Here is a 10,466-nt window from a genome sequence, read left to right on the forward strand (position 1 = left end):
CTGGTGAGACAAAGAAAAGTGCTGATAGTCTACTTAGATATCCTCTCTCTTTCTTCCCTCCCCTCCCTCAGAGATAGAGAGCATCTGCCCTGTCCAGCTTTTTCCCCTGCTGGTTGACCACCCTGAGAAGTTACATGGCTTTTCCCCAGACAAACAATAATCCCAAATCTTCAGTCACCTTGAAATTTTGAATTCTTTTGAATTTCTGAATTTGGTGATTAGGGTCAGATGTCTTGGAATAGTCTTGCTTTCTGACTCCCACAACTCTGGGATTCCTAGAAGTACTTAGGGTTTCAGAGCAGGAAGGAAATGTAAATGTCATTTTTAGTCCAGTCTCCCCATTGCACAGAAGAGAAAACTAAGATCCTGGAAGATGGAATCAGCGGCCCAAATCACATACCTAAGAAGTGACATAACAGGATTAGAACATTTTCTTTATCTCCAACCTAGCTATCTTTCTAGGAGCCTCCAATTCTGTTACCTTCTTCCCCTAGCCCACCCCAATCTGAAACACAGAATCCTAGAATTCTAGAAACAGATCATGAATCCAGCTGAGAAAGCCCCTCTATGATTCCCTGAGAGCTCATAGAGGACACAGATTATAGATTTCTAGCTTGATGGGACCTAAGAATTATCTAGTCTAATCTCTTAATTTTACTCATAAGGAAATTTGGGTTTAAAGACTTGTCCAAGATGACACTGAGAGAAAGAGGAAAAATCAGATTTGAATTGGTGCCTCGGTGGATCTTATTGGAACACTTCTAGCAAAAGAGTTCCAGGGTCACATAGCCAACAGTAATTGGCTTTAATTGTTCTAAAATTCTTCATTATAAGGAGTATGAATCTGGATGCCATCATTTGTACCCAATAGTCTTTGTTTTCTGCTCCCTGGAACAATACAGACGGTGGCAAATTCCTCTTTAACATGAAGAAATGACCTCTGAATCTTAGGTGCAGGATTGGAGAGGACTATGGGGGATGTCCTATCTTTCCTCATGGCAGAGATCAAGATTCCATGGAGAAGCACCTGTCTCTCATCTCACCCTTTCCTTTTTTTCATTAGTTTAAATATTAACACGGAAGAGTCCAGTCCTTACCCTCACTGTGTTTCCCATCCAGTTCAGTTTAACCCAGACTCAGAAGTTGAAATAAACAGTTGTACACACAGAGACTGGCAATCCAGTGAATCCAGTCCCCCGAAAAGAAAACAGTCATGATAGAATAGCCCTGAAAGGTTTGCAAAGTACTTTTTGTTCATTATTTTATTTGACTATTACAACAATTGGGTGAGGCTGGTGGTACCAGTATTATATCCATTTTAAAGATGAGGAAACAGGCTCATGATGTATGCACAATTACAGTTAGTATGGGAATTGAGATTTGATTTCTAATCAATGCTCTATTAATTATATCACTGGCCCTCAATGTTCTCTGTCCTCTGATCCTTTCCCCCCCTCCAGAAAAAAAAAAAGGTAGTAAGAGTTTCAATTAGAAGGGAAGGGACTAGGGAACTTCTAATAGAGACATCTTGAAACTGCTTGCAACTGAACCTCTGGAAGCACATTCAATATCTCTGGACTTCAGGATTAAATTGCCCCTCTCCAGCAGGCACTCTCTGTTGGATACTTATTGTCAAGATTTGGTATCAGAAGATAAGATCAGTCATTTTAGTTACATCTGACTCCCCATGATCCCATTTGGGGTTTTCTTGGCAGAGATAGTGCAGTGATTTGCCCTTTTCTTCTCTAGCTCATTTTATAGATGAGGAAACTGAGGCAAACAGAAAACTGAGATTAAGTGACCTGTGCAAGGTCACACGGCTATTGTGTCTGAAGTCATATTTAAACGCAGGTCTTCCTGACTCTAACCACTGAACAACCCAGCTGTCCCCTAAGTGTGCAGTCTCCCCTAACAGAAGGTAGGTTTCTTGAGTCAAGTTTTGTTTTTGTGCTTTTATCTTCAATGCTTAACACATAGTATATGCTTAACAGATGCTTTTTCCATTCATACATTCATTCATTGTGTGTGGGGTGGGGAACTGATATAACATTAGAATGGAGGAATGCTGTCCTGAAAATCTCTCCAATTCCTGTTCTACTCTGAACCTCTGTTCTCTTTTTTTCTTCCTCAGAGACAAGCTAAACTTTCCAAGAGTGATTCTGTAGCCTCCCCCCCCCCTTTCTTTTTTTTAATCTCCTATCTGGAAAGTCATTTTAGCTGAGGGAAAGCAGGATTAAACTTTCATAACATGATACATATATCTTGCTTTTCTTCTTTCCCCCCAGGTTAAATTTGAGCCAAAGGAAAGTCAAGATTTGGTATCAGGGGATAAGATCAGATGTTAAGAGAGGCTTCCAGTTCCTTCCCCACCCCCTTGCCTTTTCCCTTCTCCTCTCCACTCCCAACTTCAATGCTTTTGCAATGTCCCCATTAGATAGTCATTAACTTCTCAGATGAGGAAAGACACTGGACTCTGCTCTCTCAATACTGTACTCCAAATGAAATGCAAGGGTGGATTATAACTCAGAGAAAAGCTCCCACTGAGAACACAAAGCAGAAGATTAGATCCGTGATACATGTTGACATATGTTCAGTTATTGCAAGGACCATTTCTCTCCCCCTTTTAAGTCTCTTTAGGATCAGTTTTACCACCTGAGAATATTTTGGCAAATCTGCATTTAGGGGCTTCGAGAATCTTTTAAATGCCGATACCAGAAATTACAAGGGGGAAGGACCTCTCAGATAAAGGCAAACAGCCTTCCCCCAGTGGATCTGCAGGTCTGAAGACCCACAAACTTGCAAGCCTAGGGCATCCCTCCTGGGCAATCTCCACCTTTTCTTCCAGGATCCTCCCCGCTCCCTTCCCCTCTCCCCCTCATCCCTTTACAGCCCTAGGCACTGTCCTATTTAAGGCTAGTAGGAGCCTTTTCAATTTCCCTTCAGCCAGACGGGGACCCTGGGGTCTTGCTGACAACATAACATAGCCACTTGTGGTCTCCGTGCAGTGACAGCTGGGTTTTTCCCATTTCTCTCATTTTTTCTCCCTCCAAATGCACAAAAGCTACTGTTCACGAGTCAGTCTCATCTGTGACAGGCCCCCTCTAGTGGTCATAAAGTGGAATTTCCATTCTCTATTTAATTTCCCCAAGCCTCCGCAAGGGATTTTCGTATAGAAGCCAGAGGCCCTTTCCATTCTCCCTCCCCACGCTCCCTAACCTCAGTCTTTTCTGCTCTTACTCTTTTCCTTCTTTAATTCTCCTCCACCCCCACCGTTGTGGCTGTGCAATGACAGCTGGGTCTATGCCCTATTTATGTCTCTCTAACTATATTTTGATCTTGTTTTGTTCCTGTCTTCTTCATTTATATCTGTTTCTCCATTTCTGCCTCCTGTCTCATGTTTTTTGCCTTTCTTTGTATTCCCAGCGCTAACCCAGGGCCCGAGATACAGTCCATCCCCTGTTCTTCTCGCTGATACCATCCTATAAGTCCCCATACTTTCTGAAAGTATTTTGGACAGGGCTGCATTCAAATATCTCATACCCAGGAGGGTCAGAGCAACATTCAATATCCAATGTCCAGAGTTGTAGGAGCAAGAGGAGCTGAACTTCTTTAACAACAATTCGGAGTTTTGTCTGGAATTGAGCCTTCTGCAAACTTTGGCCAGAGAGGTTTTATATGACCTGGGGATTGGGGCACCTGCTTCGCAGCCCTGAAGGGAACAAGCCTTCTGGCCTCTGTACTCCCCCATTGCTTTGTGACAATTCTCAGACGTACCCTCCTATTCAAACAACTGGCAGGCCTGGGTGAAGGGACAGCTGGGAGGGGGTGGGAAGAGCTTGTGCACGTGGGGAGGGGGAGCAAAAAAGTGGAGATTGTGTGGCGGTGGTGGGGGAGTGAAAGGGGAAGAAAAGAGAGAACATGAAGTGTCTGTGGTGGCAGGGGGCCGGTGGAACACCTGCTAGACCTTTGGGTTTCCAGGAGATTTTTCTGGGACAGCAAATATCAGCTAAGGCAGGGCAGGAGGGTTAATAGTTAACTGACGGAGGAAGCAAAGAATTTTTCTCTTTGCCCATTGCTGCCTTTTCTTTTAGCTCCCCGATCTACCTTTCTCTACCCACTGCCCATAGTCTCTTTACTCCCGTACCAACTCCCAAAGACAAAGAACTTTCTCCTTTCCAATTCTGCCCTAGAAAATCAGAGGATAGAGTATAGTTCTAGATAGGAAAGGTCTCTATAGCTAAATATCAAGGCATGGGAGTCAGGTAATCGGAGGAAATTGAGTAGAGATGTGAAAGCAGGTACCCTTTTTCTCATTCACTATCTGGGGACTATGTGAGGACAGAAGGTCTGAATGTCCCCTTCCCCCCTTCCCCAATATCTTCTTTGCTTTTTCCACTCCCCCTTTACAACATATTTCTCTTTGTCTTATCTGGAAAATCTGGGTTTAGCAAAGCTGGGTGGAGATGAACAACTTTTAAAATGACCAAAAAAAAAAAAGAACCCCCCAACCCATATTTCCTCTAATTAGGCATGAAATCTTTGTAACTAAGTGAAAAACTGTTTCCCTTGAGGGATTTTAGTCCATTCATCACTGTTTGAATTGAGCATATAGGGGGTGGGGGAGAGGCGGGCTTAGAAAATTCAAATCTAATGAATTAATAACTGAATATCCCTGAGGAGGGGGAGCTTCAAGGAAGGGTGGTGTGTGGAGAGATTGAGCTATAAAACACCAACACCTCGAAGCCTTGGTTTCTACCAGTTTCCCCAATGGACAGTCCTGAATTATTTCTCGTCCAGACTGTAACACAATGCTCCAGTCTCTTTATGATTGGATGGGTAGGGGGTGTGTGTAGAAGGGGGGTTGATTTGGAGCTTGCTGCATTTCCATTCGTTGGGATGGACAGAAGTATATTGTGCCTCAGTTTGTGTGTGTGGAGACAGCTGTACGTGGCAATACATTCAGACAGCTCTCTCTCTCTGTGTGTGTGTGTGTGTGTGTGTGTGTGTGTGTGTGTAGCAGTGCCTCTCCAGAGACAGAGCTGGAGGACCCCTTTGCCATATCACACGTCAGAGAGGTAGGTATCTGTGGGAGAGGGAGCAGGACAGACAATATAAAAAAACCCTAAATACAGTGACAAGCCTGGCTCCATCAATATTTCATACTACCTGAATTGGTGCGCTTAGACCGCTGCCTGCTGCCAGCTGCCGCTGCCGTGTATATTTAACCATGTCACTGGCTTCCCCTCCTGCTTGTGTGTTTTCTTGCAACATGCCCATGAAATAAAGATTAGCTGAATAATCAGACGTGTTTGTAAATGGGAAGTGGGCCTGGCCAGGAAGTGACTGTTCCCTGAGGTGGGCTCCTTCTCCCTTGCTATCTTTGTAAGGGTGCTATAAGTGGATGCCGGGGAAGGGCAAACTTTCACATTTTCCAGACCTTGGTGCCAGATAGTTGGGAGACAGACAGACAGACAGACGTATAGACAGACAGACAGACAGATAGATATAGATAGATGGAGAGAGAGAGAGAGAGAGAGAGAGAGAGAGAGAGAGAGAGAGAGAGAGATACAGAGAGAGCTCTATACCTTTGGAGATGTGTGTGTACTCTAGTCAACACAGGAAAGAGGAAGGTAAGAATGAAGATTCCTGTAACTACCGGCATTTCTCCTTAGTCACCAGAGGTCTGGGATTGGAGTAAGACAATTTGTCAGCCAGCCACTTGTTCAGTTTCCTTTGCCCCTATTCAGGTGCTCAGCCTTCCAAGAGACAAACAAGTCAGGGCAAAGGCTGGGAGAGACCCTCTTGGCTAGTTCTCTGGTTCTCCAAGCCTTAGAAGCCATGAAGCTTAGGTACTCCTCTGCTGTAACTGCTGCCCCTCCGCATCCCCCACTGCAAATTGTTCCAAATGTCATTTCCATTTAGCTGCTTTGCAAGCCAATTTGCCCCATCCTGATGCAATTTGCTGAAGTCCATGTGGGAGCAAAGAGGGCAGCCAGAATCACCTTCTCTCTCATCAAATCCCTGGTGGGGATCAGCTGTGGGCCAGAGCTAGCGTTCCTAGTAATAGGTTGTAGGTTTGTAGGTGGCAAATTCAAGGCTGTAGAGGAGATTGGGGTAAAGGATTGTGATGGGGTGGGATTGATAGGAGGGTCACTCAGAGAAATACCATTTCTCCCCTCCTTGTTCCCCTGTTTTCTATAAAATATGCACCTGATTCATTCTTCCTCCTACTCTATCTCTCACTACATCCAGGCTGTTGGGCAACACTACTCATATCAAATGGTATCTTGGGAATAATGAGGAGTCCAGGAAAGTAGACATCTGCTCAGCTGGAGGCTGAAGAGAGGAAGGTTGAAATAGCTGATATTTCAACCCAGAACTTGTGTATTTCAATGACTATAAATGGAACCAAATTTCCCAAGCCATAGCCACAGCCTTTAGTTCCTTGGATCTGCTCAAGTAAAGGCTTGGAGTGCTTAGTCAACCCAGAAAAGAGGCTGAAATTGCCAAACTCCCGGAGGAGGCTGATAAAGAAGCAATCCTGGCATTGTGCTTCAAAGAATGATGGTCAGTGGGATCTCCTTACCAAAGGAGGGCTCCACTCCCATTCTAGTCTCCCATCCCTGTCAGTAGGCTTGGCAAGATAACTTTCTGAGATAGTCCCAGTTCATTACACTCTTAAGGAGTGGTTCATCTCCTACCCCTGTGGGTCTTTCTTCCACAATGAGTCCCCAAGTCACTGTTTCTAATCCCAGCCAGAAACTCCCAAACTCTAACCTGCAAGCTCTCCCTCATGTATACTAGGAGCATCTTCATATTTCTACATGTCCTACATCACCACTTTGCAGTTGTAACTTCAAGACCGAAGATTCTCATGTGAGACATGTCATACACAGGATCCTTTTACTCTCTGGATGAGCTCCAATAAATGAGCCCCATTTTCTAGAACTGTATCCTAGAAGCCCCAATCCTGTACCTAATTTCTGTATCATCCCCTCATTGAAATGAGCCTCTTTCCAAAGAGTCTAGGTCTGCCAATTAGGGAAGGATGAGACAACACATCTCTCAAGCCAAGTGGTTGAAGTTTCCCTAGGGAGCAGCAGATTCTGAGGAACATCTTCTACCTAGACCAACCTCCAAAATTATGGGCAGATGGCATCAGTAGTGCCTTAGGATAAAGGAAAGGGAGAGTTCTTAGGCCTGGTTCTTGAGCTGAGGGAGAAGAGGTGGACATTGGCTAGAATATTTTATTTATACTAAGGAGAGCTCACAAAGTGTCCCCTACGACCCTGGGCAAAATCTCAGCCCAGCCTGGCACCCACATATAGTCACACCACATACACACGCACATACAGACACACAACCAACCTCCTGGCCACTCCAACAGTAGTGAAGCTCTTCAGGAGAGTGTGGCTTTTATAAGACACTAGCCAGATACTGACCCCTATTAAGTGCCCCAGAACTGCATGTAGGGTGACTGTTTAGCTTCAAAAACCAAGTCCTCTGGTATTGGGGGATCGGTAAGCCTATTACTAGAAAAAAAAAACTCCCAAAGAATACAGGCAGATTTTGCTCCCTCCTTGCTATTTCTTAATGAGGCCCTTTCTGTGACTGGGTATCAGGACGTTTTCGCCTCCCCAGTCCTCCTAGCCTTTACCTGAGCTTCGGCTTTTTAAGGAACGGCTGGGAATGCAATCCCCGGGAACTGCAAACCTGGGCGCTCCTGACTGCCTCCAGTCACCTCCCCCCCACGGATGAGACAGCCGGTCATCCTGCCTCGCGCACGGACACACATCCATACGCGAACACACAAGCACACACAGACACGCACACACAAACCCACAGACACGCATGCCAACACCAGGGAAAGTGGCCCGGCGTTCTAGGAGGCACGGAGCTTGGGGGGTGGAAAGGGAGAGAGCAAAGGCATGGGGGCGGGGTGGGCAAAGCCCAATGGAGCCGCGAACTCTCTCCTCCTTCCCTAGGCAGCTGCCTTTCTCCTCCGTCCCTTCCTCCCTCTCAGTAGGATCTCAATACCCCAAAAGGTGAAGGAGTGTGTGTGACTGGGGGTGGAGGGAGTCCTTTAGCAGAGGGGGCCAACGGTTTGGGGAACGGAGAGGGCGAGACAGACGCTGCCCGCTCGGCGAGCCCGGCAGGAGTCCCTCGCTGCTTACCCAGCCTGCCGATGTCTGTCTGTCCGGCTGCCCGCTCGCCTTGGCCCCCGGGGGCTGCGTGGAGCCTCGCTCCCTGCCCCCAGCTCGGATTCACGGAGACGAAAACATCCACATGGAGCCCAAATTCATTAAAATCCACGTCAAGCCGCCAGCCACTTATCTGTATTCCTCAAGTCGCCCCGCCGCCGGTCTCCGATCAGCGCCTTCCCCCAGTCATTCAGGGCTCCCCAACCCCCGAAGCCAGGGCTCGGCTGTCTCGATTTTGGGGAGGGGGCGCCGAGAGGGGTGTGTATGTGAGCGCGCTGGGGGTAGGTGGCAATTTCTTTTCTTCAGAATGAGCCGAGCAGTGCCTGTCTTCCGATTTTTTCCACCGCGACTTTCCGGGCTCCCTCTGACATCAGCAATCCCAGCGCTTCCTTCCCTTATTTCTCTTCTACTCTTTCACAGTCCTATTTCCTCTGGGAATCTGTTTCACACACGTGTGTGTGTGTGTGCATGCTGTGTGTGTGCATGTGTGCGTGCGTGCGCGTGTTGTCTCTTTTTTTATCTCTCCCTCTCCTCCCGATCTCTCCCTCGTTTTCCCTTTCGTTCACTCGCTCGCTCGCTGAACCAGCTGAAAAATTCCCAGGAACTGCGCTCAGCCCTAGCTCCTGCTCCAGTCTGGCACTGACGGCTCATCGCCCGGCAGCTACAGCAGCCGCGGCGGCAGAGCCTACTGAGCCTGCCCCTCTCTCTATATTACCATGCAGCTCATTATCATAGAGGCCGGGCGGCATTAACTCTCTCCCTGCCAGAGGCACCAGAGCTGGGGACTGGCACCATCCGCTGCATCTACGCGTCTCTCTCATCTCTCCCCCCTCTGTCTCTCCCCTTTCTCCCCTCCTCCCCTCCCCACTGCCTGGCGCGCTTTTCCTGGATTTCCTCCCCTGGCATCAGTCCACAAAGGGAAAAGTCCTGTTTGACACAGGGGAAGCTGCCGGGTTGCCAGTCGGGGCTAGACCTAACCGGCCACCTTAAGAGTCGCGAGTGGGCAGCAGAAACCTCGGCTGAGGCCGGAGGATTCGAGGTCAAGGCTTCGAGAGCCAAGCTGCCTGAGCTAGCCGGGGCTCGGGTAGCGATGGGAACTGGAGGCGGCGGCACAAGGTGGGCTCGGAGGAGCCACTGTCCACTACATGCTCCCCGGTCTCTGGCATTCTATCCCCTCATCCTCCGGTCTGCCAGGTCGGGGAAGGGACAGTAGTGGGGGTTGTATTTTCTCTCCCTCCCCCCAGAAGTCAAATGGGAATATTATCTTCACATTTAGGCAATATACATAAGCAAGTAAATATCGAGTGTAGTTTCCGCGGTATTAAAAAAAATTAGTATTGGAATGCAAAACCCTTTTCTGTTTTGTATGTAGAGCCTTCGGCTGGGGATTCAGGGTAGAGAGGGTGAGAGACATCAGCCAAGTTTTTCTGGGGATGGAGAACTGGCTCTTAGAATTCAGATTTGGGTTTTTCCGGATGGGAATGGCAAAGGACAGAGGCACCCCGCCGCCCTGTAGTGAGAGGTTTCTGGAGCCTGACGTTATGGGGTCATAACATGTAGAGCTTGGAAGGGACCTTAGGTCCTTTAGTCCAATTCCTTCATTTTGCAGACGAGGAAACTGAGATAAAGTGATTTACCCAAGATCACACAGATAGTAATTAACAGAAACGGAATTTGAACTCAGGTTCTTGGCGCGCAAAATAAACAGTTCTTAGGTCCTTACGACCAATTTCCCAGCACCCACGATCCCCCCTCTTCACCCTCAAAAACAAGCCTCTCCAGCAGATTACAGGTTCTATTATTTAAACACACACACACACACACACACACACACACATACACACACACACACACACACACACACACACACACACACACACACCCCAATCAGATGAAATCCCTCCACCCTACCTCAGCCCTTCCTTTGCCCAGCCTAGAGGAGCTCGGTTCGAGTGCTCCCTTCTCTTAATAAATGACCTTCATCTCCTCTCTCCTTTCCTTAGAACACCAGGGTGTGATATAGCTTTTTGGGATCAGCCCCTTGCTGTGCTTTTGTTCCCTCTCGGACCCTTTGACCGGTGGGATTCCAAATAAATAATCGTCTTGTCTTCACTTTCCAGTATGTAAACAATGAGTCACTACTCTTCACTTTGTTATCAGGATTTGTTTACCTTTATTCAGTTTGCTTGGTCCACGGAGTTTGCATTTCAAAGGGAATTTTCTGCTCTGACATTCTCTAAAAGGCTTTCCAAGCCAGTCTAGGGT

The 10,466-nt window shown here is 47.3% G+C and overlaps 1 protein-coding gene across 1 annotated transcript in view; it reads right to left on the reverse strand.

Moving 5' to 3' along the window:
• The window catches only part of PLXNA2 (plexin A2), a 311,446-nt gene extending 302,556 nt beyond the window's left edge, over positions 1 to 8,890 (reverse strand). The window contains exon 1 of the mRNA XM_012547852.3: positions 8,175 to 8,890. The gene's annotated coding sequence lies outside the window, so the exon portion shown is untranslated. The remainder of the gene's footprint in view (positions 1 to 8,174) is intronic.
• Between the last annotated feature and the right edge of the window lie 1,576 nt (positions 8,891 to 10,466).

The sequence above is a fragment of the Sarcophilus harrisii genome, chromosome 4, assembly GCF_902635505.1.
Source record: "Sarcophilus harrisii chromosome 4, mSarHar1.11, whole genome shotgun sequence".
In the NCBI taxonomy this organism is placed as follows: Eukaryota; Metazoa; Chordata; class Mammalia; order Dasyuromorphia; family Dasyuridae; genus Sarcophilus; species Sarcophilus harrisii.